Source organism: Nerophis lumbriciformis, linkage group LG26 (assembly GCF_033978685.3).
Source record: "Nerophis lumbriciformis linkage group LG26, RoL_Nlum_v2.1, whole genome shotgun sequence".
Classification (NCBI taxonomy): domain Eukaryota; kingdom Metazoa; phylum Chordata; class Actinopteri; order Syngnathiformes; family Syngnathidae; genus Nerophis; species Nerophis lumbriciformis.
In genome coordinates, this window is record NC_084573.2 from 12,349,040 (window position 1) to 12,373,298 (window position 24,259).

At 41.7% G+C, this 24,259-nt stretch overlaps 1 protein-coding gene and 1 long non-coding RNA gene across 2 annotated transcripts in view; one reads left to right on the forward strand and one right to left on the reverse strand.

The window, feature by feature from the left end:
- Positions 1 to 8,090: 8,090 nt before the first annotated feature.
- LOC133623889 (uncharacterized) overlaps positions 8,091 to 24,259 on the reverse strand; it is a 61,256-nt gene continuing 45,087 nt past the window's right edge. The window contains exons 2-3 of the long non-coding RNA XR_009817948.2: positions 9,313 to 9,411; positions 8,091 to 9,216 (exon numbers count right to left, since the gene is read on the reverse strand). This is a non-coding gene — a long non-coding RNA (uncharacterized lncRNA). The remainder of the gene's footprint in view (positions 9,217 to 9,312; positions 9,412 to 24,259) is intronic.
- The window catches only part of hpcal1 (hippocalcin-like 1), a 63,505-nt gene continuing 48,408 nt past the window's right edge, over positions 9,163 to 24,259 (forward strand). Inside the window, exons 1-2 of the mRNA XM_061987356.2 lie at positions 9,163 to 9,221; positions 9,323 to 9,422. The gene's annotated coding sequence lies outside the window, so the exon portion shown is untranslated. The remainder of the gene's footprint in view (positions 9,222 to 9,322; positions 9,423 to 24,259) is intronic.

Consider the following 24,259-nt stretch of genomic DNA (forward strand, 5'->3'; position numbering starts at 1 on the left):
TCGGTAATTAAAGAGTTGGACAATATCGAAATATCGGGTATCGGCAAAAAGCCATTATCGGACATCCCTAGACTCGAGCCTTGCAGATGGAGCTGCAGCCAAACTCTGGCCTGAACTCAAGCGGTAGAGAATGAATGGGTGGATTAAAATGCATGAGAATGTATTTATCTGCAAGCCAGATGCATTCGTCAAAAAAGCTGGTAGGTTCTCTCCAGATCTCTAGTGGACTTTTTTTTCCAAAAATGATTGTTGAAAACCAGGGGTCGGCGACACAAAACGCTAAAAGAGCCATATTGGACCAAAAGTACAAAAAACAAATCTGTCCGGAGCCGCAAAAAATGAAAAGCCGTATGTAAGTCTTATAAAGACGGCAACGGATGACGTAAGTGTCTATATCAGCTATATTAGCCTACTATCAAAATGATTATGTGTCGCAGGCTGAAGCAAATCTTCGCTGACAGAAATTTAATATTTATTCTACACATTTTTACAACATTAAAAACCATTAGTAAATCAGAGGCTACTCAGAAGGTGAGATAACTTCTGGAAATGACTGGCTTTTAATGGCCAAAAGGTATAGATGTGTGTGTCCAAGTTAAAGGAAAGTCCATCCATCCATCCATCTTCTTCCGCTTATCCGAGGTCGGGTCGCGGGGGCAGCAGCCTAAGCAGGGAAGCCCAGACTTCCCTCTCCCCAGCCACTTCGTCCAGCTCTTCCTGTGGGACCCCGAGGCGTTCCCAGGCCAGCCGGGAGACATAGTCTTCCCAACGTGTCCTGTAGAGATGCGCGGATAGGCAATTATTTCATCCGCAACCGCATCAGAAAGTCGTCAACCATCCGCAATCCACCCGATCTAACATTTGAATAGAACTGCATCCACCCGCCATCCGCCCGCACCCGCCCGTTGTTATATATCTAATATAGACGATGCAAGGCATTAGTGAAGTTATAAAGCTTTTGCCTGTTAAAGAAAGGAGACTGATCCAACGCAGCACAGACATTCGCGTGCCACGCTGTCACGACCCAGACGCACACCAGTGCGCAATCATATGGGAGCCGCGCTGAGCGCACCTCCAAGCGCGTCTCGCTGCCGGCGACGGCCGGGTATGGGCCCGACGCTCCAGCGCCATCCATTTTCAGGGCTAGTTGATTCGGCAGGTGGGTTGTTACACACTCCTTAGCGGGTTCCAACTTCCATGGCCACCGTCCTAGCTGCTGTCTATATCAACCAGGGTAAGCCCCACCCCTTTCGTGAGCACACTGCGCGCGGAGTGACCCCTGTTACGCGCCCCCGGCAACAGGGGTGGCGGGCAGGTAAGCTGCGCGGGCGGAGCGCGCGGAGTGACCCCTGTTACGAGCCCCCGGCCACGGGGGTGGCGGGCAGGTAAGCTGCTTACCTGCTGCGCGTGACGCCGGCCGCGGCGAAGGCGGACGAGGCGGGGTGTCGGTGCGGTGGGCGCGGTGGTGACCCTGGACGTGCGTCGGGCCCTTCTCGCGGATCGCCTCAGCTACGGCTCCCGGTGGGGCCCTCTCGGGGGAAGGGGCCTCGGTCCCGGACCCCGGCGAGGCGTCGGGGGCCTTCTCCGCTCCGTAAAAGTGTCCATCTCTTTTCTTTTTTTTTCTTCTGTTGTGGCATATGCTGCAAGTGCCTGCTCGTTTTTCGTATGTGGGTAACAACATTTAACTATGTATATATATTTCCGAATTGGTTTAACTGCCACCCGCCTGAATCTATTTAAAATCTAATTTTTTTTAATTTCAATCGCCCGACCCGACCCGACCCGCTGATAAAATCAAATTTTTTTAAATTTCATCCGCCCGATACGCGGATAATCCGCGGACTCCGCGGTTGTGCCCGCAAACCGCGCATCTCTAGTGTCCTGGGTCTTCCCCGCGGCCTCCTACCGGTCGGACGTGCCCTAAACACCTCCCTAGGGAGGCGTTCGGGTGGCATCCTGACCAGATGCCCGAACCACCTCATCTGGCTCCTCTCGATGTGGAGGAGCAGCGGCTTTACTTTGAGCTCCTCCCGGATGGCAGAGCTTCTCACCCTATCTCTAAGGGAGAGCCCCGCCACCCGGCGGAGGAAACTCATTTCGGCCGCTTGTACCCGTGATCTTGTCCTTTTGGTCATAACCCAAAGCTCATGACCATAGGTGAGGATGGGAACGTAGATCGACCGGTAAATTGAGAGCTTTGCCTTCCGGCTCAGCTCCTTCTTCACCACAACGGATCGATACAGCGTCCGCATTACTGAAGACGCCGCACCGATCCGCCTATCAATCTCACGATCCACTCTTCCCTCACTCGTGAACAAGACTCCGAGGTACTTGAACTCCTCCACTTGGGGCAAGATCTCTTCCCCAACCCGGAGATGGCACTCCACCCTTTTCCGGGCGAGAACCATGGACTCGGACTTGGAGGTGCTGATTCTCATCTCAGTCGCTTCACACTCAGCTGCGAACCGATCCAGTGAGAGCTGAAGATCCTGGCCAGATGAAGCCATCAGGACCACATCATCTGCAAAAAGCAGAGACCTAATCCTGCAGCCACCAAACCAGATCCCCTCAACGCCTTGACTGCGCCTAGAAATTCTGTCCATAAAAGTTATGAACAGAATCGGTGACAAAGGGCAGCCTTGGCGGAGTCCAACCCTCACTGGAAACATGTCCGACTTACTACCGGCAATGCGGACCAAGCTCTGGCACTGATCATACAGGGAGCGGACTGCCACAATCAGACAGTCCGATACCCCATACTCTCTGAGCACTCCCCACAGGACTTCCCGAGGGACACGGTCGAATGCCTTCTCCAAGTCCACAAAATACATGTAGACTGGTTGGGCAAACTCCCATGCACCCTCAAGGAGCCTGCCGAAAGGAAAGTGTTCTTTTAATATATTTATTACAATCGTTGCAAGCTGGGTAATGTTTGCTGTGGTCTGGAACAACATGGCACACTATGAGAAATGCAGCCAATATTACATACAGATAATGTGTCATGAGACATGCAAAACTGAATTATATACCAAGAGGATAAAAGTAAAGGACATTAAATGAGCTCAAATATACCTACGAACGAGGCATAATGATGCAATATGTACATGCAGCTAGCCTAGATAGCATGTTAGCATCTATTAGCACCAAATATGCTTGATTAGCACTCCACACAAGTCAATAACATCACCAAAGCGCACCTTTGTGTTTTCAGACACAGTATAAAAGATTTGGTGGACAAAATGAGACAATAAAGAATCTGCATTCAAAGAACTCCGGCTTATTAGTGATTCCCAGAGCCCAAAAAAAGTCTGCGGGCTGTAGAGCGTTTTCTATTCGGGCTCCAGCACTATGGAATGCCCTCCCGGTAACAGTTAGAGATGTTACCTCAGTAGAAACATTTAAGTCCCATCTCAAAACTCATTTGTATACTCTAGCCTTTGAATAGCCCCCCTTTTTTTTTAGACCAGTTGATCTGCCGTTTCTTTTCTTTTCTCCTCTGCTCCCCCCTATCCCTTGTGGAAGGGGAGACACACAGATCCGGTGGCCATGAATGGGGTGCTGGCTGTCCGGGGTCGGGACCCGGGGTGGACCGCTCGCCTGTATATCGGTTGGGAACATCTCTGCGCTGCTGACCCGTCTCCGCTCGGGATGGTTTCCTGCTGACCCCACTGTGGACTGGACTCTTACTGTTATGCTGGATCCACTATGGACTGGACTCTCACAATATTATGTTAGACCCACTCGACATCCATTGCATTCGGTCTCCCTAGAGGGGGGGGGGGTTACCCACATATGCGGTCCTCTCCAAGGTTTCTCATAGTCATTCACATCGACATCCCACTGGGGTGAGTTTTTCCTTGCCCTTATGTGGGCTATACCGAGGATGTCGTTGTGGCTTGTGCAGCCCTTTGAGACACTTGTGATTTAGGGCTATATAAATAAACATTGATTGATTGATTGAAAAAAGGAGTGGAAGATTTTACATGTAAACAAACTGTCGCGTCGCAGTCCACACTATGGTGAGTTCAAGAACCGCCAAAATTAGTAGGACAAAACGATTGTTCACCGAATACTCTCATCGCATACACACAAACATATTAAACAGTGGGCTTTCTAACAATTGGGAAGGTTTGTGTCGTGTTTGTCCTCAAACAAAAAACATACTAAAACAAAAAAATATTTTTCCTACATCTTTTTCCATTTTAAATCCTATTTAAAAAATGCTCCAGGGAGCCACTAAAGAGCCGCACGCGGCTCGAGAGCCACGGGTTGCTGACCACCATTGAAAAACAACGACATTAATTGATCAATTTTTTCTGAAAGCACAGCTTGTAGGGTCAATGTGCAGTTGCTCAGACAGTAATGTGTTTGTACAAGTTTCGCTTGTGGTGTGTCGTTTCTTAATAGGGTTAAAGTTTTTGTTTTCATGTTAGCATTTAAGCTCGCTAGTTGTCCATGAGTTTATTGAAGTGTTGTTATCAATCACGGTTGTTCGATAATTTTGATTTGAAAAAGGTAAAAATAACCGTCAAACGTTCTATTGCGGTTATCATTAATACCGTTCATTGTTACACAACTATGTTCTCGTCGTTTTCACTGAGAGCCACATCGCAGTTATGTTTGGCCCCAGAGGGCCGCTTCTAACAGTGAATACTATTAATACACACACTTTGTATGCATTTTATTAGTAGATTTTTAAAAATGTAAATTTTAAAAAATGTCAAAAAATATGGTGAGTTGCAATAATTTCACCTCAAAAATGTTTATATATTACTGTAATTTTTATTTTTTTATTTTATTTTTTTTTAAAAAAGGCAGCTTAGTTGCCAGAATTTTACTGTAAAATGTGCATTTCTTTTTTAACTGTAAATTTAAAAAACTGCAATTTTGCAGTAACATTTTGTCACTTGAGCTGCTAGTTTTTTGTTTTTGTTTGTTTTTCTACCACAAATTGTAGATTTTTCAATGTATTACTGTAAATGCCAAAATGGCACCACAGTTTATTACAGTAAAATTTTCATTTAAAGAAAAATGCTGTAAAAACCACAGTAAATTTCGAAATGTTACCATTAAAACTATTGCTACTTTTACATTGCACACTTTTATGGATAACTTGCTTCGAAAATCATTATTATTAGCCTTTATTTCCATTTAAAAATGGTTTGAATGTTTGATAATATATTTTTGAATAATTACACAATATTTAAGTTAACATAATTTGCGGTTTAAATGGAGTACATATATTTTTTTTCTCACAAAATATAAAGAAAGAATACATTTAGTAAGACAAGTTACAGTACTTTATTGATACATATTATTTCCAGGCTTTCGAGGGCCAAATAAAATGAAGTGGCGGGCCACATTTGGCCCCCCGGGCTTTGAGTTTGACACCTGTGTTCTAGATGTACTAGATATTCTAGATGTCCATTACACCCTTGCCGTTTGTTACGTTCGGGTGGCTGTTTGCGATGGTCGTGCTCTCAGGTTGTGGAAGGTAAAGCAGGAAGTAGCGTGCAGGGAAGAAAGATTATTTCATTCTTGACATTCGGAGTAAAAAGTTGTTAAAGTTAAGTTAAAGTTAAAGTACCAATGATTGTCACACACACACTAGGTGTGGTGAAATTTGTCCTCTGCATTTGACCCATCCCCTTGTTCACCCACTGGGAGGTGAGGGGAGCAGTGAGCAGCAGCGGTGGCCACGCCCGGGAATAATTTTTGGTGATTTAACCCCCAATTCCAACCCTTGATGCTGAGTGCCAAGCAGGGAGGTAACGGGTCCCATTTTTATAGTCTTTGGTACGACTCGGCCGGGGTTTGAACCCACAACCTACCGATCTCAGGGCGGACTCAGTGGTTAGCGTGTCCGCCCTGATATCTATATATATATAAAATGGGACCCATTACCTCCCTGCTTGGGAGGTAATTGATGAAGTGGCTGTTAGAGTCGGGACCCGGGGTGGACCACTCGCCTGTGCATTGGTTGGGGAAACCTCTGCGCTGCTGACCTGTCTCCACTAGAGGTGGTCTCCTGCTGGCCCCAGTATGGACCGGACTCTCACTATTATGTTAGATCCACTATGGACCGGACTCTCACTATTATGTTGGATCCACTATGGACCGGAATCTCACTATTATGTTAGATCCACCATGGACCGGACTCTCACTATTATGTTGGATCCACTATGGACCGGACTCTCACTATTATGTTAGATCCACTATGGACCGGACTCTCACTATTATGTTGGATCCACTATGGACCGGACTCTCACTATTATGTTGGATCCACTATGGACCGGACTCTCACTATTATGTTAGATCCACTATGGACCGGACTCTCACTATTATGTTAGATCCACTATGGACTGGACTCTCACTATTATGTTACATCCACTATGGACTGGACTCTCACTATTATGTTAGATCCACTATGGACTGGACTCTCACTATTATGTTACATCCACTATGGACTGGACTCTCACTATTATGTTAGATCCACTATGGACTGGACTCTCCCTATTATGTTAGATCCACTATGGACTGGACTCTCACTATTATGTTACATCCACTATGGACTGGACTCTCACTATTACTACTACTAGACTTTCACAATATTATGCTAGACCCACTCGACGTCCATTGCATCCGGTCTCCCCTACATGAGGCGGGTGGGGTTGGGGGGGTTCACGCACATCTGCGGTCCTCTCCAAGGTTTCTCATTGTCATTCACATTGACAACCCACTGGGTTGTGAGTTTTTTCTTGCCCTTATGTGGGCTCTGAACAGAGGATGTCATTGTGGCTTGTGCAGCCCTTTGAGACACTTGCAATTTAGGGCTATATAAATAAACATTGATTGGTTGATTGATTGCTTGGCACTCAGCATCAAGGGTTGTAATTGGGGGTTAAATCACCAAATATGATTCCCGGGCGCGGCCAGCGCTGCTGCCCACTGCTCCCCTCACCTCCCAGGGGGTGAACAAGGAGATGGGTCAAATGCAGAAAACAAATTTCACCAAACCTCATGTGTGTGTGACAATCATTGGTACTTTAACTATAACTTAACTTTAACAACTTTTGGCTCTGAAGGTCAGGGAAGAATTAATCAATCAATCAATCAATCAGTGTTTATTTATACAGCCCTAAATCACAAGTGTCTCAAATGGCTGCGCAAGCCACAACGACATCCTCGGCTCAGATCCCACAGCAGGGCAAGGAAAAACTCAACCCAATGGGACAATGAGAAACATTGGAGAGGACAGAAGATGTGGGTGACCCCCCTCCCCCCATGGGCGACCGGTGCAATGGACGTCGAGTGGATCAAGCATAATATTGTGAGAGTCCAGTCCATAGTGGATCAAGCATAATATTGTGAGAGTCCAGTCCATAGTGGATCAAGCATAATATTGTGAGAGTCCAGTCCATAGTGGCTCTAACATAATAGTGAGAGTCCAGTCCATGGTGGATCTAACATAATAGTGAGAGTCCAGTCCATGGTGGATCTAACATAATAGTGAAAGTCCAGTCCATAGTGGATCTAACATAATAGTGAGAGTCCAGTCCATAGTGGATCTAACATAATAGTGAGAGTCCAGTCCATAGTGGATCTAACATAATAGTGAAAGTCCAGTCCATAGTGGATCTAACATAATAGTGAGAGTCCAGTCCATAGTGGATCTAACATAATAGTGAGAGAGTCCAGTCCATAGTGGATCTAACATAATAGTGAGAGTCCAGTCCATAGTGGATCTAACATAATAGTGAAAGTCCAGTCCATAGTGGATCTAACATAATAGTGAGAGTCCAGTCCATAGTGGATCTAACATAATAGTGAGAGAGTCCAGTCCATAGTGGATCTAACATAATAGTGAGAGTCCAGTCCATAGTGGGGCCAGCAGGAGACCATTTCGAGCGGAGACGGGTCAGCAGCGTAGAGACATCCCCAACCGATGCACAGACGAGCGGTCCACCACGGGTCCCGACTTTGGACAGCCAGCGCTTCATCTATGGCCACCGAACCTGTGCCCCCCCCCACCCTCCACGAAAGATTATTTCGTTCTTGAACTTTGGAGCAAAAATACAAAAAAAGGCGAATAAGCTTGCGGGTCTCAGCATAGAACAAAACAAAACAGTATTATATAGCGTAAAGCTAAAATTCATGCATAACAGGCGCCAACGGCCAACAATGAAAAGGGTCCATAACGGGGCGATAATTAGCGGCGGCAGCAGGTGGGGACACCAATCAACAAACTGAAACTGCCGCGTTTGATCGGCACACCTCGCAACCAGAACGTAAACAAATGACCGCGGTTTTTTAAGGCATGTAAAAACGCCAAGTGTGTGTCTATTTGGGCGGCGACATTAGGTTCAGGATGAGGATAGGGGGGGCCCTTCAAGAGCCTTGTGTATGGGGGCCCAGGATTTGGTGCTACGCCCCTGTGCATGCATCCCTTCTCTAGGGAGCGATGAACACACCATGTGCTTATAGGAACAGGTGTCAGGCTTCAGAAACACACACACACACACAGTGTTAATAATTGATCCACTGAGTAGACATGCTGACATACTGTACACACCACACTTCCTGTAGTGTCGCTGTAACTGACTATTACGTGTGTTTCTTGCATAAAACGCCTGCATAATTAAGAATTTTATTTCTTAATGTGTAAAAATACAGACCCTTTAAAATGATTCTTGATGGCTATTAATGGGTTGTTGTTTCCCAATGCAAATAGGCTAACTGTACACTTTTGAAATGGAACTTCCTCAATAACATTCTTAACCATACAAATCTGTATTTTTTTTTTTTTTTTTTTTGCATTCAGATGTTTTTTTTTCTCAGACGTGTATTTCAGATAGAGAGCTAAGAATAGTCCTGAGAGATAATTTTCCACAGGACGCTGAGACTTTTTCTCCGATGGAAGCAACTCGGTGAGGGTGGAATGAACCATTGTTGTTCAGGCCGGGGGTGCGTGGACACACGACACACGCACGAACGGGCACAACCGTCAAAATTAAACAATTTTAGCATTCAAAAAATCTCTTTCTGTGCCGTAATACTACTTGAAATGCCATAAAAGTCCAAATTCTTTCAAAAAGCGATGTTTCATGGAAATATATATGACATGAGTTCCCCCATCGTTTTATGGACGAGCCGGATGAAAATCGAGCTCTTGTCACATCTTCCACCAACCGTCCAAGCTCCAGCATCGGCAGCACACTACGGTAAAAAACAAAAACAAACAACAAAAACAATTACACTACCTTTTAGCACCGAAACACACTTTTAAGAGTGTATTTTTGTGTGTTTTGTCACCCGTCGTTAGAAGTTGTAGTCTGGCTGCTCTGAAGACGACATAAAAGTGGAGCGACCGAAGCGTATTCTTCTACCGGAAGACTACATCACCTCCTACAACTGAAAAGAAGGTATTTTTTTACGTCTTTTTTTCCCCTAAAACAAAAGCCGAAACAAACTTCTTGTGACATAGCGACTCTGACAAAGTTTGCCGTGACAACCGAAGTCAAGATAGGAGGGTGTAGTTTGAGGGTTACACCCATTTAAGACTGCATCACATCCTTAATGCTTATTGCAGTCTGGACTGTGTGTGTGTGTGGGTTCTTGTATTTCTACTCTTCTTGAGACATCAACGAGGAAAAGTATCTTCCATATGAGGACATCATGGCCCCCAATACGGAAAACCATTGCATCTAATAGAGAGCCAAAAACCAGAGTCCGTGAACATTGCTCCAAAGTCAGGATTTTTTTCCCCGTTGATTTAATGTGCATACAAAAGTAAACATTCGCAAAGGCAGCAATATATGGTAAAACAAGACGGTAACTAAAGAAGGACTTCCCTATTCATCCCCGAAAACCCCCGCCAGTGCTCCCCCTCTGGCCAACATATGTAATAAGTGTGTGTAAGAAATTAAAATGCGCCCCGTTCGGTCGGAATTAATAAAAAACTAATAAATAAATAAATAAATATGTACATAGAGACATACTGTAATAACGAAGTAAATAATGAAGATTAAAAAACAATTACAAAAAAAATATAAAAAAAATTTAAAAAAATTACTAAACGCTTACCTTTTTATGTCATTTTTCGGAGGTCTCAATAAGGTAACAAATACAAGAGAGGGAGAGTGTGTTTGTGTTGTTGTATTTCTCCCCTTCTTGAGACATGAACGAAGAAAAGTACCTTCCATATGAGGACCGGTGAACAAGTTAGGACCGACATCATGGCCCCCAATACGGAAAACCATTGCATCTAATAGAGAGCCAAATACTAGAGTCCGTGAACATTGCTCCAAAGTCAGGATTTTTTTTGTTGATTTAATGTGCATACAAAAGTAAACATTCGCAAAGGCAGCAATATATGGTAAAACAAGACGGCAACCAAAGAAGGACTTCCCTATTCATCCCCGAAAAACCCCGCCAGTGCTCCCCCTCTGGCCAACATATGTAATAAGTGTGTGTAAGAAATTAAAATGCGCCCCGTTTGGTCAGAATTAATAAAAAACAAACAAATAAATAAATATGTACATAGAGACATACTGTAATAACAAAGTAAATAATGAAGATTAGGAATAAGCGGTAGAAAATGGATGGATGGATGGAAAAAACAATTACAAAAAAATAAAAATGAATTACTAAAAGCTTACCTTTTTATGTCATTTTTCAAAGGTCTCAATAAGGTAACAAATACAAGAGAGAGAGTGTGTGTGTGTTGTATTTCTCCCCTTCTTGAGACATCAACGAGGAAAAGTATCTTCCATATGAGGACCGGTGAACAAGTTAGGACCGACATCATGGCCCCAATACGGAAAACCATTGCATCTAATAGAGAGCCAAATACTAGAGTCCGTGAACATTGCTCCAAAGTCAGGATTTTTTTTCGTTGATTTAATGTGCATACAAAAGTAAACATTTGCAAAGGCAGCAATATATGATAAAACAAGACGGCAGCTAAAGAAGGACTTCCCTATTCAACCCCGAAAAACCCCGCCGGGTGAGCAGCTGATTTTACGACTTCCGGTGCTGTGGTCCGTGACTCGTTTGTCATCGGCCTTAAGCACATTATAAAAAACAAGAAATAGAGAGCTCATTTGAAATCTATCAAAATTAGGGTGGTTCCAAAAAGGAGGGCTTTTACAATTTGTACTGTATGTTGGTTGTAAATGTGCTCCCCCTCTGGTCAACATATGAAATAACAAGTGTGTGTAAAAAATGTAAGTGCTCCCCTTCTGGCCAGCATATGTAATAAGTGTGTGTAAGAAATTAAAATGCGCCCCGTTTGGTCAGAATTAATAAAAAAACAAATAAATAAATAAATATGTACATAGAGACATACTGTAATAACAAAGTAAATAATGAAGATTAAAAAAAAATTACAAAAAAATAAAAATAAATTACTAAAAGCTTACCTTTTTATGTCATTTTTCAAAGGTCTCAATAAGGTAACAAATACAAGAGAGAGAGTGTGTGTATGTTGTATTTCTCCCCTTCTTGAGACATCAACGAGGAAAAGTATCTTCCATATGAGGACCGGTGAACAAGTTAGGACCGACATCATGGCCCCAATACGGAAAACCATTGCATCTAATAGAGAGCCAAATACTAGAGTCCGTGAACATTGCTCCAAAGTCAGGATTTTTTTTCGTTGATTTAATGTGCATACAAAAGTAAACATTCGCAAAGGCAGCAATATATGATAAAACAAGACGGCAGCTAAAGAAGGACTTCCCTATTCATCCCCGAAAAACCCCGCCAGGTGCGCAGCTGATTTTACGACTTGTAGTCCGTGACTCGTTTGTCAATCGGCCTTAAGCACATTACAAAAAACAAAAAATAGAGAGCTCATTTGAAATCTATCAAAATTAGGGTGATTCCAAAAAGGAGGGCTTTTACAAATTGTACTATACGTCGGTTGTAAAAGTGCTCCCCCTCTGGTCAACATATGAAATAACAAGTGTGTGTAAAAAATGTAAGTGCTCCCCCTCTGGCCAACATATGTAATAAGTGTGTGTAAGAAATTAAAATGCGCCCCGTTTGGCCAAAATTAATTAAAAAAAAATATGTATATAGAGACATACTGCAATAACTTGAAGTAAATAATGAAAATTAAAAAAACAATTACAAACAAAAAATTAAAAAGAAAAAATAATGAACTAAAAGCTTACCTTTTATTTGCATAGTTTGTATATATTATTAATGTTGTAAATACAAATCTGTATATATCTAAAAAGGGTGGTCCTAAAGAGGTAGGCATTTTTCGGCGGTCTCAAGAAGGTAAGGAATACAAGAAAGTGCGTGTCAAATACAAGAATGTGTGTGTGTGTGTGTGTGTGTGTGTGTGTGTGTGTGTGTGTGTGTGTGTGTGTGTTGTACGCAACGACAAACACACTTGTGGACTATTTAAACTTTTAAGACATTCTGGGGATACATTTTGTCAATATTTGTGTTATTTGTTTATATATGCCAATTTGACTGAGTTGAAAGAATACACTGTAGATGCCAGAGGATATTTATTTTTAAAACAGTAATCATTGGTTTCTTAAAATGGCGCAGCACAACATCAAGTAACACATTCTTTCCTCATGACAAATGTCCAATTGGAAACCATTGAATAGAACGGAATGCCTTTTATTGTCACTATACACAGGTACAATGAGATTAAAAGCAACTCCAGTATCAGTGCAACAGTCTATAAATATGCAAAATATCCATCCATTTTCTACCGCTTGTCCCTTTTGGGGATGCGGGGGGTGCTAGGGCCTATCTCATATTTTTTCAAAATCTCTGATAACATAAATTTACCGAATCCTTTTTCTATTATTTACACTTTTAGCTGTTGTAGTTGTCTACCAGATGCTGCTACTTATTCTGATTCTAACCATGTCTTTACTAAGAATGGGCGATGCGGCTAAAATCTAACCTACTGTATGTTGCAATATGTATTGCAGCTTCATGCGATAACGATATATTATGTTTGTAAATGATAATAGAAGCATTTCTAAATGGGTTACAAAGGCTCCTGATTTAGCTGCTGACATATGCAGTAACGTATTGTGGCATTTTTGGTTGTATTATTCTGTCAAAACTGATGTGAAATATTTTGTAAACGTTTATTAACATACCTTAATAGTTTCCAAACAATGCCTGTCACACAGCAGTAAAACGGCTGATCAAACAAAACAGAAGTCATCGTCATGGACCCACTCGCTACAGAAGCTAGCTCTCCATCAGCTAAAGAGACTTAATAACTACACCGTGACATTTTGGTGAATTTACAAAACTGAAAAAACACGAAAATAATTCCATTGTGAGGTAATAATACTAACACAGACACTTGCAAACATGTTAGCATAATGCTAACAACGCAAGCTTGTTTACATTACGATTAGAGATGTCCGATAATATCGGACTGCCAATATTATTGGCCGATAAATGCTTTAAAATGTAATATCGGAAATTATCGGTATCGGTTTCAAAAAGTAAAATTTATAGCTCTTTAAAACGCCGCTGTACGGAGTAGTACACGGACATAGGGAGAAGTACAGAGCGTCAATAAACCTTAAAGGCACTGCCTTTGCGTGCCGGCCCAATCACATAATATCTACAGGTCACACTGAAGGTGGCCATATAAACAACTTTAACACTGTTACAAACATGCGGCACACTGTGAACCCACACCAAACAAGAATGACAAACACATTTCGGGAGAACATCCGCACCGTAACACAACATAAACACAACAGAACAAATACCCAGAACCCCTTGCAGCACTAACTCTTCCGGGACGCTACAATATACACCCCCCGCTACCCCCCCCCCCCCCCCATCTCAAACCCCCCCCACCTCAGCCTCCTCATGCTCTCTCAGGGAGAGCATGTACTAAATTCCAAGCTGCTGTTTTGAGGCATGTTAAAAAAAATAATGCACTTTGTTACTTCAATTATAAATATGGCAGTGTCATGTTGGCATTTTTTTCCATAACTTGAGTTGAGTTATTTTGGAAAACCTTGTTTAATGCAGTGTTTGTCAACCACTGTGCCGTGGCACACTAGTGTGTCGTGAGATACAGTCTGGTGTGCCGTGGGAGATTGTCTAAATTCACTTATTTGGGTTAAAATATTTTTTGCAAACCAGTAATTATAGTCTGCAAATGATGTGTTGTTGTTGAGTGTCGGTGCTTAGTAACCATGTAATACTCTTCCATATCAGTAGGTGGCAGCAAGTATAATTGCTTAGTAGATGTCGGAAACAGCGGCAGGGTGCAGGTAAAAAGGTGTCTAATGCTTAAACCAAAAATAAACAAAAGGTGAGTGCCCCTAAGAAAAGGCATTGAAGCTTAGGGAAGGCTAAGCAGAACGAAACTAAAACTGAACAGGCTACAAAGTAAACAAAAACAGAATGCTGGACGACAGCAAAGACTTACTGTGGAGCAAAGACGGCGTCCACAAAGTACATACGTACATGACAATCAACAATGTCCCCACAAAGAAGGATAAAAACAACTGAAATATTCTTGATTGCTAAAACAAAGTAGATGCGGGAAATATCGCTCAAAGGAAGACATGAAACTGCTACAGGAAAAAAACAAAAAAAGAGAAAAAGCCACCAAAATAGGAGCGCAAGACAAGAAGTAAAACACTACATACAGGAAAACAGCAAAAAAGTCCAAATAAGTCAGGGTGTGATGTGACAGGTGGTGACAGTACACCTACTTTGAGACAAGAGCTATAGTGATGCATGCTTGGTTATGCTTTAAAGTCATATCCAAAAAAACGACTTTTTACTGTCAACTGAGCTTCATTTTTTTGTGATTTCTGCTGGTGGTGTGCCTCTGCATTTTTTTCAACGCAGAAAATGTGCCTTGGCTCAAAAAAGGTTGAAAAACACTGGTTTAATGCATCCAGCGGGGCATCACAACAAAATCAGGCATAATAATTTGTTAATTCCACGACTGTATATATCGGTATCGGTTGATATCGGAATCGGTAATTAAGAGTTGGACAATATCGGAATATCGGATATCGGCAAAAAAGCCATTATCGGACATCTGTAATTACGATAGCACATTCAATACTGCATAAAACACTGCTGCAGACATCACACATGGAACATTTAGTAGGTAAAAATTGTTTTAGTTATATTGTAAAACTTACAAACGTTGCTCTGAGTAATGAATGAAGAGCAGAAACGAGATATACTTCCGGTTCAAGCCACGAAACAAGAAGTACATTTCAACTTGCCCAAAAGATGGCGCCGTAACACAAAGAATAACACACCTTTTCAGTGTCTCTGTCGGTGTTGAAAACTATTTGTTGAACATATAACATTATGGCCGTTGGCGAAGAAAAATCCAAAATTAGGTGAACCGTTTTATAAGCCACAGGGTCCAAAGCGTAGAAAAAAAGTAGCGGCTTGTATTCTGAAAAATACGGCAGAATACTTGTTAATTTACTGTTATTATCTGGTTACTTTCTGGTTACTTTCTGTTTAATGTAGCAAGAGTTATTGTTCTGTTGTTTGGATACTTTACATTAGTTTCGGGCAATACTACAAATGTGGGTATCGATCCAGTACCAAGTAGTTACAGGTATGACCAATACTGGTACATTTTGAAGATCATTGAATGATTACATTTTGGATGACAATTATAATCAGACAAAAACACAAGATGGTGGTGTACTAATTTTAATGAAATATTGAAATTATTTCCTGCTATTGGTTTTGATTTAAATCATTTGGTCCCTGTGACCAGGGACTTATTTATTGAGTTTGTAAACAGTAACAAAAACGACAAAACATTTTTATGATAGCAAAACATATCAAACTAACCACTGTAGTTTCAATCATATACAGATACAATACTTGGTAGCGTTATTGCCGATATCTGTATTGATCAGTGACGTGCGGTGAGGTTGATGGCTGGTGAGGCACTGACTTCATCACAGTCAGATTTACAAACACATGAACCCTAAAGAGTATCTTATTCACCATTTGATTGGCAGCAGTTAACGGGTTGTGTGTAAAAGCTCATACCAGCATTCTTCCCTGCTTGGCACTCAGCATCAAGGGTTGGAATTGGGGGTTAAATCACCAAAAATTATTCCCGGGCGCGGCGCCACTGCTGCCCACTGCTCCCCTCACCTCCCAGGGAGTGATCAAGGGGATGGGTCAAATGCAGAGGACAAATTTCACCACACATAGTGTGTGTGTGACAATCATTGCTACTTTAACTTTACACATACAAACTCTAGCACACAAAAAAGCACATTTAATAAAAAAAACGTTATTATGGTCTTACCTTTACTTATAAATGAAGTCCATGCGCCGCTGTTGTGCCGGATAATGCACCCCCGGCGAGTGTTATATCAACTAAAGCCCACACTTAAAGTTTCCACGTGCAAGATTGAATCTATTTAAAAAAGCTATTTCATAAGAAGCCAAAAGGTGCAAAAAGAATAATGTTTGTGTTGGAGGAGTTGTGAATGAATGAAATATGAAATCCGTGCTGCAGTCTGCAGGTGTACCTAATGTTGTGGCACAGCAGCGACTGCAGCACGGATTTCATATTTCAGTCATTCACAACTCCTCCAACACCTCTGTTTGCTGAATGTATAGATCAAATTCAAATCTGACAAATAGGAATGAGTTTGGACAACTACACGCACACGTCAAGAAATGCAGTGTACCTCGCATAGAGGATGCCCTCGTACTCTGCCAGCTGTCGCATGAAACTTGCGTTCAATCATGTGATGCTCTTCTTTTCCTTGACAAAGTTGTATACCTTCTCTAGCGACCAGCCGAACTCTTTCATTGCATAAGCAATGACTGTGGAGGCGGATCGGCTGATGCCCATCCGTGCTGCAGTCTGCAGGTGTACCTAATGTTGTGGCCCTGCAGTCATTCACAACTCCTCCAACACGAACATTATTGTTTTATGCACTTTTTGGCTTCTTATTAAATAACTTTTTAAAAAAGATTCAATCTTGCATGTGGAAACTTTAAGTGTGGGCTTTAGTTGATATAACACTCCCGTCAGGGGGTGCATTCTAGGCCGGGGGTGCATTATACGGCACAACTCTACCACCAGGAGGCGGGATTACTGCGTGCCTCACACAGTGCGTCTTCGCAGCAGTTTTATGATTGCTCAGCACAAGAAATACGTTACACACATACAGTTGTTGACAAAATACACTGTGCATTATATACCTCAGCTAACTAAACTATGGAAATGTATAATATAATTCATATAGCAATACGGTCTCACTGCACAGCAGGCCAGCAATTAGCCGAGTCATTGCGCAATCCATGGTGAGGCTCAACTCTGACGTGCCTCACAGTGACGTGCGGTCACTAGAGGCAGGTGAGGTGGGGCCTCACCTGCCATCATGGAAAGAAAAAAAATGTAAAAAGAAAAAAAAAAAATTAAATTGTTATATGTATCCAGTGATTATACTATAAAGTTATTTTCCATTTAACTTCACCAGTTTTAGATTATTTTTATTCAAAATCGCTGAATTTTCACATTTGCCGTTCAAATACTGAGAAGAGACGGTGCGGTGAACAGCAGCCAGTCGAGGCACGTCACTCAGTGCCTCAACATGGATTGCGGACTCGGCTAACTGCTGGTCTGCTGTGCAGTGAGACCGTATTGCTATATGAACTATATTATACATTTCCATAGTTTAGTTAGCTGAGGTATATAATGTACAGTGTATTTTGTCAACAACTGTATGTGTGTAAAGTATTTCTTGTGCTGAGCGATCATAAAACTGCTGCGAAGACGCACTGGCTGAGGCTCGCGTAACCCCGCCTCCTGGTGCTGGTTAAGGCACCTTCTCCGCAGACTGCACCCCCCGACGAGAGCGCCACACCAACCAAAGCCCACACCCAAACCCTCCACGTGCAAGACCGAATCCACCCAAAAAAAGTCACTTAATAAGAAGCCAAAAAGTGCAAAAACAACATTGCTCGCGCCGGAGGAGCCGTGAACGACTGCAAGGACACAACATTAGGTACACCTGCAGACTGCAGCACGGATTTTATATTTCATTCATTCACAACTCCTCCAACACGAACACCACTGTTCCCGCACTTATAAGTAAAGGTAAGACCATAATAACGTTTTTTTTATTAAATGTGCTTTTTTGTGTGCTACAGTTTGTATGTGTAAAGTTAAAGTTAAGTTAAAGCAGGGGCGTCACTAGCTTTTAAGGACAGGGGGTGCTTTGCCCCCAGGAGATGCACAGGATGCGAGCGAATGTTACGCACGAGCACAAAACTTCACAAACGGCTAACAAAGACTTAGAAATTATTCATTATTATTATTTTTTTTAAATGCACGGGACGAAATGAAATGCTCCCCGGGATGATGGCTTTTAACCATATATTTTCTTTTTCTTTTTATGTATTTATTCATTTTACATTTTATATTAAATGTCTTGGTTTTTCCTCCCTCTGAAAATCCTATTAAATGTTTAACAAGCCATCCTATAATAATAAAACAGCTATTAATGTAACAATACAATAAAACAAATATATTTAATGATGTTTTTTTTCATTATTTTAACAATAGGCTAATGTATATATATGTATATAGATTCTACAAGAAACACAAAACTTAAAAAATAAATGATTTACAATTGCACACACAAGGTTTTGTGCAGCTTCACTCATTGTAAAGGAAGATAATGTGCTTCGTACACCTGCAGGACCGCAAGCAAGGTCGCAGAGAAAATGCGGGCTGGAATTTGAGTGATGTGGGCATTTTCTATATGACCAAGTGGAATGGATTGGATACCGACGCACGAAAGGGGCTCTCTACCTTACGCTACGAAGTGAGGGGAAACTGAGTAAATAATAACAGGTTATATGATTATTTATTTAAACTCATATTTGGGCCACTTTATAATGAATATGTCGGCATTTATTTGTAAAAAAACCAACAAAAAAACACCAAATTATTTAGGGGGCCTTAAGAATATTTTAGGGGGGCTTGAGCCCCCCTAAAATAGGCCTAACAACGCCAATGAGTTAAAGTACCAATGATTGTCACACACACACACTAGGTGTGGTGAAATTTGTCCTCTGCATTTGACCCATCCCCTTGATCACCCCCTGGGATGTGAGGGGAGCAGTGGGCAGCAGCGGCGCCGCGCCCGGGAATAATTGTTGGTGATTTAACCCCCAATTCCAACCCTTGATGCTGAGTGCCAAACAGGGAAGAATGCTGGTATGAGCTTTTAAACATAACTCGTTAACTGCTGCCAATCAAATGGTGAATAAGATACTCTTTAGGGTTCATATGTTTGTAAATCTGACTGTGATGAAGTCAGTGCCTCACCAGTCATGAACCTCACCGCACGTCACTGGTGCCTCAACTGGCTGCTGACTCACCGCAAGTCTCTTCTCAGTAAGAAGATGGATGGATGGATGGATGGATGTATGTGAAAATTCAGCGATTTTGAATAAAAATAATCTAAAACTGGTGAAGTTAAATGGAAAATAACTTTATAGTATAATCACTGGATACATATAACAATTTAATGAATTTTTTTTCTTTACATTTTTTTTCTTTCCATGATGGCACGTGAGGCCCCGCCTCACCTGCCTCCCCTGACTGCACGTCACTGGTATTGATCCACCGACCTTTGTTTACATTCAAGAGCTCTAGCTTGCAGTGAGCATACCCTCCTACAGTGTGTACAGTTAGCCACTAGTGAGAATACTTCACTGCGTTGACGACGCGTTCGTTCGCTTCTCGCTGTCAAAGTTGAGGGACAAAGCTAGATTGTGTCCTCAACATACATTATCACGATACAAGCATAGAATATGCTGACCATATTCTGAAATCCCAAAAAGAGGACACATATGCACGCCAAGGCCGGCACTAGGTGAACATTTGCCAATAATACTCGAACTTGCTTTATAAATAATATATTTATTTAAATGAAGCATTTTTTTCTCCTCTGTTGACAGCAGTGTTGGCGCTAGGAATTTTCAAAATGGGGTCCCACAGTACATTTTTAGGGTCCCACTTTTTTGTAAGCGTTTTGAAAAAGAATGATAAACGTATGCATTATCCTGTTGTATCTCACATTCTATATTTTGTTTTGGAAAAAGGTTGTCATAAACGTTACTTAATTCATTAAAAAAAACTATAAAAAAAAGAAAACAAATTTGTATACATATGTAAATGTATTCAGTTATAAACTTTCATTCACTTTCTGATTTCCTTCATGGATCTAAACTTTACCGCTGCTGGTAGTTTTTTCTATGTTTTCATTTAATAAGTTGTAGGTGTATTTATTTCAGTATAAAAGTGTAAAAAGTGTTTTGCTTGGGTCACCAAAGGGAATAAGCGGTAGAAAATGGATGGATGGATGGATGAAATGATGATAATGGTGTGCCAGGGCATACATACATTTTATATTTAACGCTTACATCTCTGGAGTCTACATCAACTTCAGATCTATTCCTCATTTCAAAATGTTTTAGTTTTTTTTATGTTGTTTTTTTGTTTTCCGCCCTTTTTTGTCAAATAAAAACTATGTTTTTAATGGCAGACACAAAATATGCAAAATCTTCCACCAAAAATATTTTTCAAAGTGGAATATTTAATGTGAAGTAATCAGAACCTTGGATAGGTCAATAATTCATAATAACATTGATTTTGATTCAATATTATGTTTTGAGCAATGACAGTTTGAAAGAAAAAAAAAAACAGCTTTGTTTTATTAGTCAACATTCTAACTTTTTCTAAATTACATTTCACCTTTAAGCTTTTTTGTGTATTTTAATAGTATTTTTAGAATGTACCTTTAAAACATTAGCTGTGGGCCGCAAATGGCCTCCGGGGCATACTTTTGACATCCCTGCTATAGATAATAAAAAATAAAATCTGATAAATCTATGGATAAAAAGCAGAGCTCGGCGACGCATGTGCGTTTATCATAACTCTCTCTCTCTCTGTCTCTGCCCCTCCCTCACGAATGCTGCTGCGCGCACAATTTGTTTTGTTTTTAACCCCATCTTAACCCTGAACGTACATTGAAGATACACGCAACCCTAACTCAAAATGCCGGACATTTGAGGCATTTAAGAAACTCCGCCCGGACAGCCCCGCAAAAGAGGACATGTCCGGGGAAAAGATGTCGTATGCTCAGTCTAGCATAGCGTCATTTTGTTGACTAAAAATTTTCGTCGTAGTTATCGTCAACGACCTATTTTCCCCTGACTAAAATAGGACGATAACCAGTCAAAACAAATGCACGTTGACGAAAACAATGACAAAATCAATGGACAATTTAGTCGACGAATAAAAACAAAACGAAATTAATTGACAGACGAAATCCAATCATATTTAATTTCATCATTAGATGGGTGGGACAAGTTAGAAATCTTTCCAATCACAGTAACATGCAGGAGAGGGGCGAGGGTAAATTACGGCGGGGATCCAATCAGAAGTACGACGACTAAGACTCTGTGTTTGGTAAGGGTGTAATGGTACACAAACATTTCGGTTCGGTACGTACCTCGGTTTAGAGGTCACGGTTCGGTTCATTTTCGGTACAGTAAGAAAACAACAAAATATACACTTTTTGGTTATTTATTTACCAAATTTATAAACATTGGTTTTATCCTTTTAACACTGGGAACACTATAATAATTCTGCCCAAAAATAGAAATAGCTGTGTGTGTGATGGATGTGAGCCACCACCAGGCTGATCAATGCAACAGGGTAACAATGCTAAGGGTAACAATAACATACATCAGTGTTTTTCAACCACTGTGACGCGGCACCCTAGTGTGCCGTGAGATACAGTCTGGTGTGCCGTGGGAGATTATCTAATTTCACCTATTTGGGTTAAAAATATTTTTGCAAACCAGTGATTATAGTCTGCAAATGATGTGTTGTTGTTGAGTGTCGGTGCTGTCTAGAGCTCGGCAGAGTAACCATGTAATACTCTTCCATATCAGTAGGTGGCAGCCGGTAGCTAATTGCTTTGTAGATGTCAGAAACAGCGGGAGGCAGTGTGCAGGTAAAAAGGTGTCTAATACTTAAAAGCAAAAATAAACAAAAGGTGAGTGCTCCTAAGAAAAGGCAGTGGAACTTAGGGAAGGCTATGCATAACGAAACTAAAACTAAACTGGCTACAAAGTAAACAAAAACAGAATGCTGGACGACAGCAAAGACTTACTGTGGAGCAAAGACGGCGTCCACAATGTACATCTGAACATGACGTGACAATCAACAATGTCCCCACAAAGAAGAATAAAAACAACTGAAATATTCTTGATTGCTAAAACAAAGTAGATGCGGGAAAATTCGCTCAAAGGAAGACATGAAACTGCTACAGGAAAATACCAAAAAAAGAGAAAAAAAACAACAAAATAGGAGCGCAAGACAAGAAGTAAAACAGTACACACAGGAAAACAGCAAAAACGTCCAAATAAGTCAGGGTGTGATGTGACAGGTGTTGACAGTACACCCACCCTGAGACAAGAGCTATAGTGATGCATGCTTGGTTATGGTTTAAAGTCATATCTAACAATGGCGACAACGACTTTTTACTGTCAACTGAGTTTCGTTTTTTAATGATTTCTGCTAGTGGTGTGCCTCCGCATTTTTTTCAACGGAAAAAATGTGCCTTGGCTCAAAAAAGGTTGAAAAACACTGACATACGGTCCATTGCGGTCAACATATCTTAAATAAAATCTAAATAAGATAAGGCTCAGAATGGTTTCTTAACAAAACCTTTCTACATATAAAATGCTTTTTTGGATTGATTGATTGAGACTTTTATTAGTACCGTAGATTGCACAGTACAGTACATATTCCGTACAATTCACCACTAAATGGTAACACCCCAATAAGTTTTTCAACTTGTTTAAGTCGGGGTCCACATCAATATGGTCTTAAATCTGCTGCTATAAAAACATTTGTTATTGCTTTAGCCCTGCCTGACTCGCCGAGGAGAGGCTGCTTGAATGCGGTGTTTGCACGACGCTCGTATTTCTCGTCGTTGAAGCGATGTTCACTTGGGGGTGGTGACGCTTCAAATGGGTTAGCATGTTTGATGTGTTGGCAGAAGCATACCCTACTGCTGCTGAACAATGTCGGCAAACCGCTTTCGCTTTTTTCACCTCTCGTCCTCCATTGTTGTATCGGACCGCGATTCCGAAGTGTTCCCAAACGGGAGATCTTAACGAGGCAAGAGGGTCTTCCTGCTCTGGCTTTTACATGTTGTCCTAGCCTGGTCGCTGCTAGCATGCCGTGGGTTGTGCCTCGGTGTGCATTGTTTACACAACGGGCGGTGCGTTACTTAATATGTCCGTGTGGAAACTCGTTCGGTACACCTACGAACCGAACCAAAACCCCCGTACCGAAACGGTTCAATACAAATACACGTACCGTTACACCCTTAGTGTTTGGTAAACAAGTCTATATTGTTGGGATGTAACAATAAACAGTAATATTGATGACGGCGACAACACTCCTGAAGGTTAATATTACCATTTTAAATTAAAATAATCTAAAAACCGATAACTGCACTTTTATTAACTCGTGAGCCACGGCGGACTTACTAGTGCCAGCTCGCTAGCTTGAATGCTAACAAGGAAACAAGAGTGTGGAGATTGCCCTCTTGTGGGTTCCCCTGATCGACAGACCTTCTCGGGAGCCCGGTAGTCTCGTTCAACAACGTTTTTATTGTGCGCACACGCGCCAGGACAGCACACTGCTCTGCCACTTTTCAGTCTGTTTCTGGTTGGCGTATCTTCTGTCTCTGTCTCTCTCTCTTATGGAGTGGTCTCGGGCGCGTGTGGAGCGTCTGGCTCAAACTCCAACTCCACTCGTGCGTCTCGGCCCCGGCTGCTGCTGATAAGCACGGCAGGTGATTGGATGATCAGGCCCAGCTGGGTAATCCAATCACCTGCCGGCTGTGCTTCGAGGCCGGTCCTTACACACCCCATTCCTGCTACAGGCGCGCCGACCACGCCCCCCCTCCACAAAGAGACATATGTCTTTCCCCGTTAAAAACAAGATATCCCAATCTAAACTTTTATAAACACATTACTGTCTGAGCAACTACCGTATTTTCCAGACCATAGGGCGCACCGGATTATAAGGCGCACTGCCGATGAATGGTCTATTTTTCGATCTTTTTTCATATATAGGGCGCATTAAAGGAGTAATATTATTGTAATTTTTTTCTAAATTGAAAACACTTCCTTGTGGTCTACATAACAT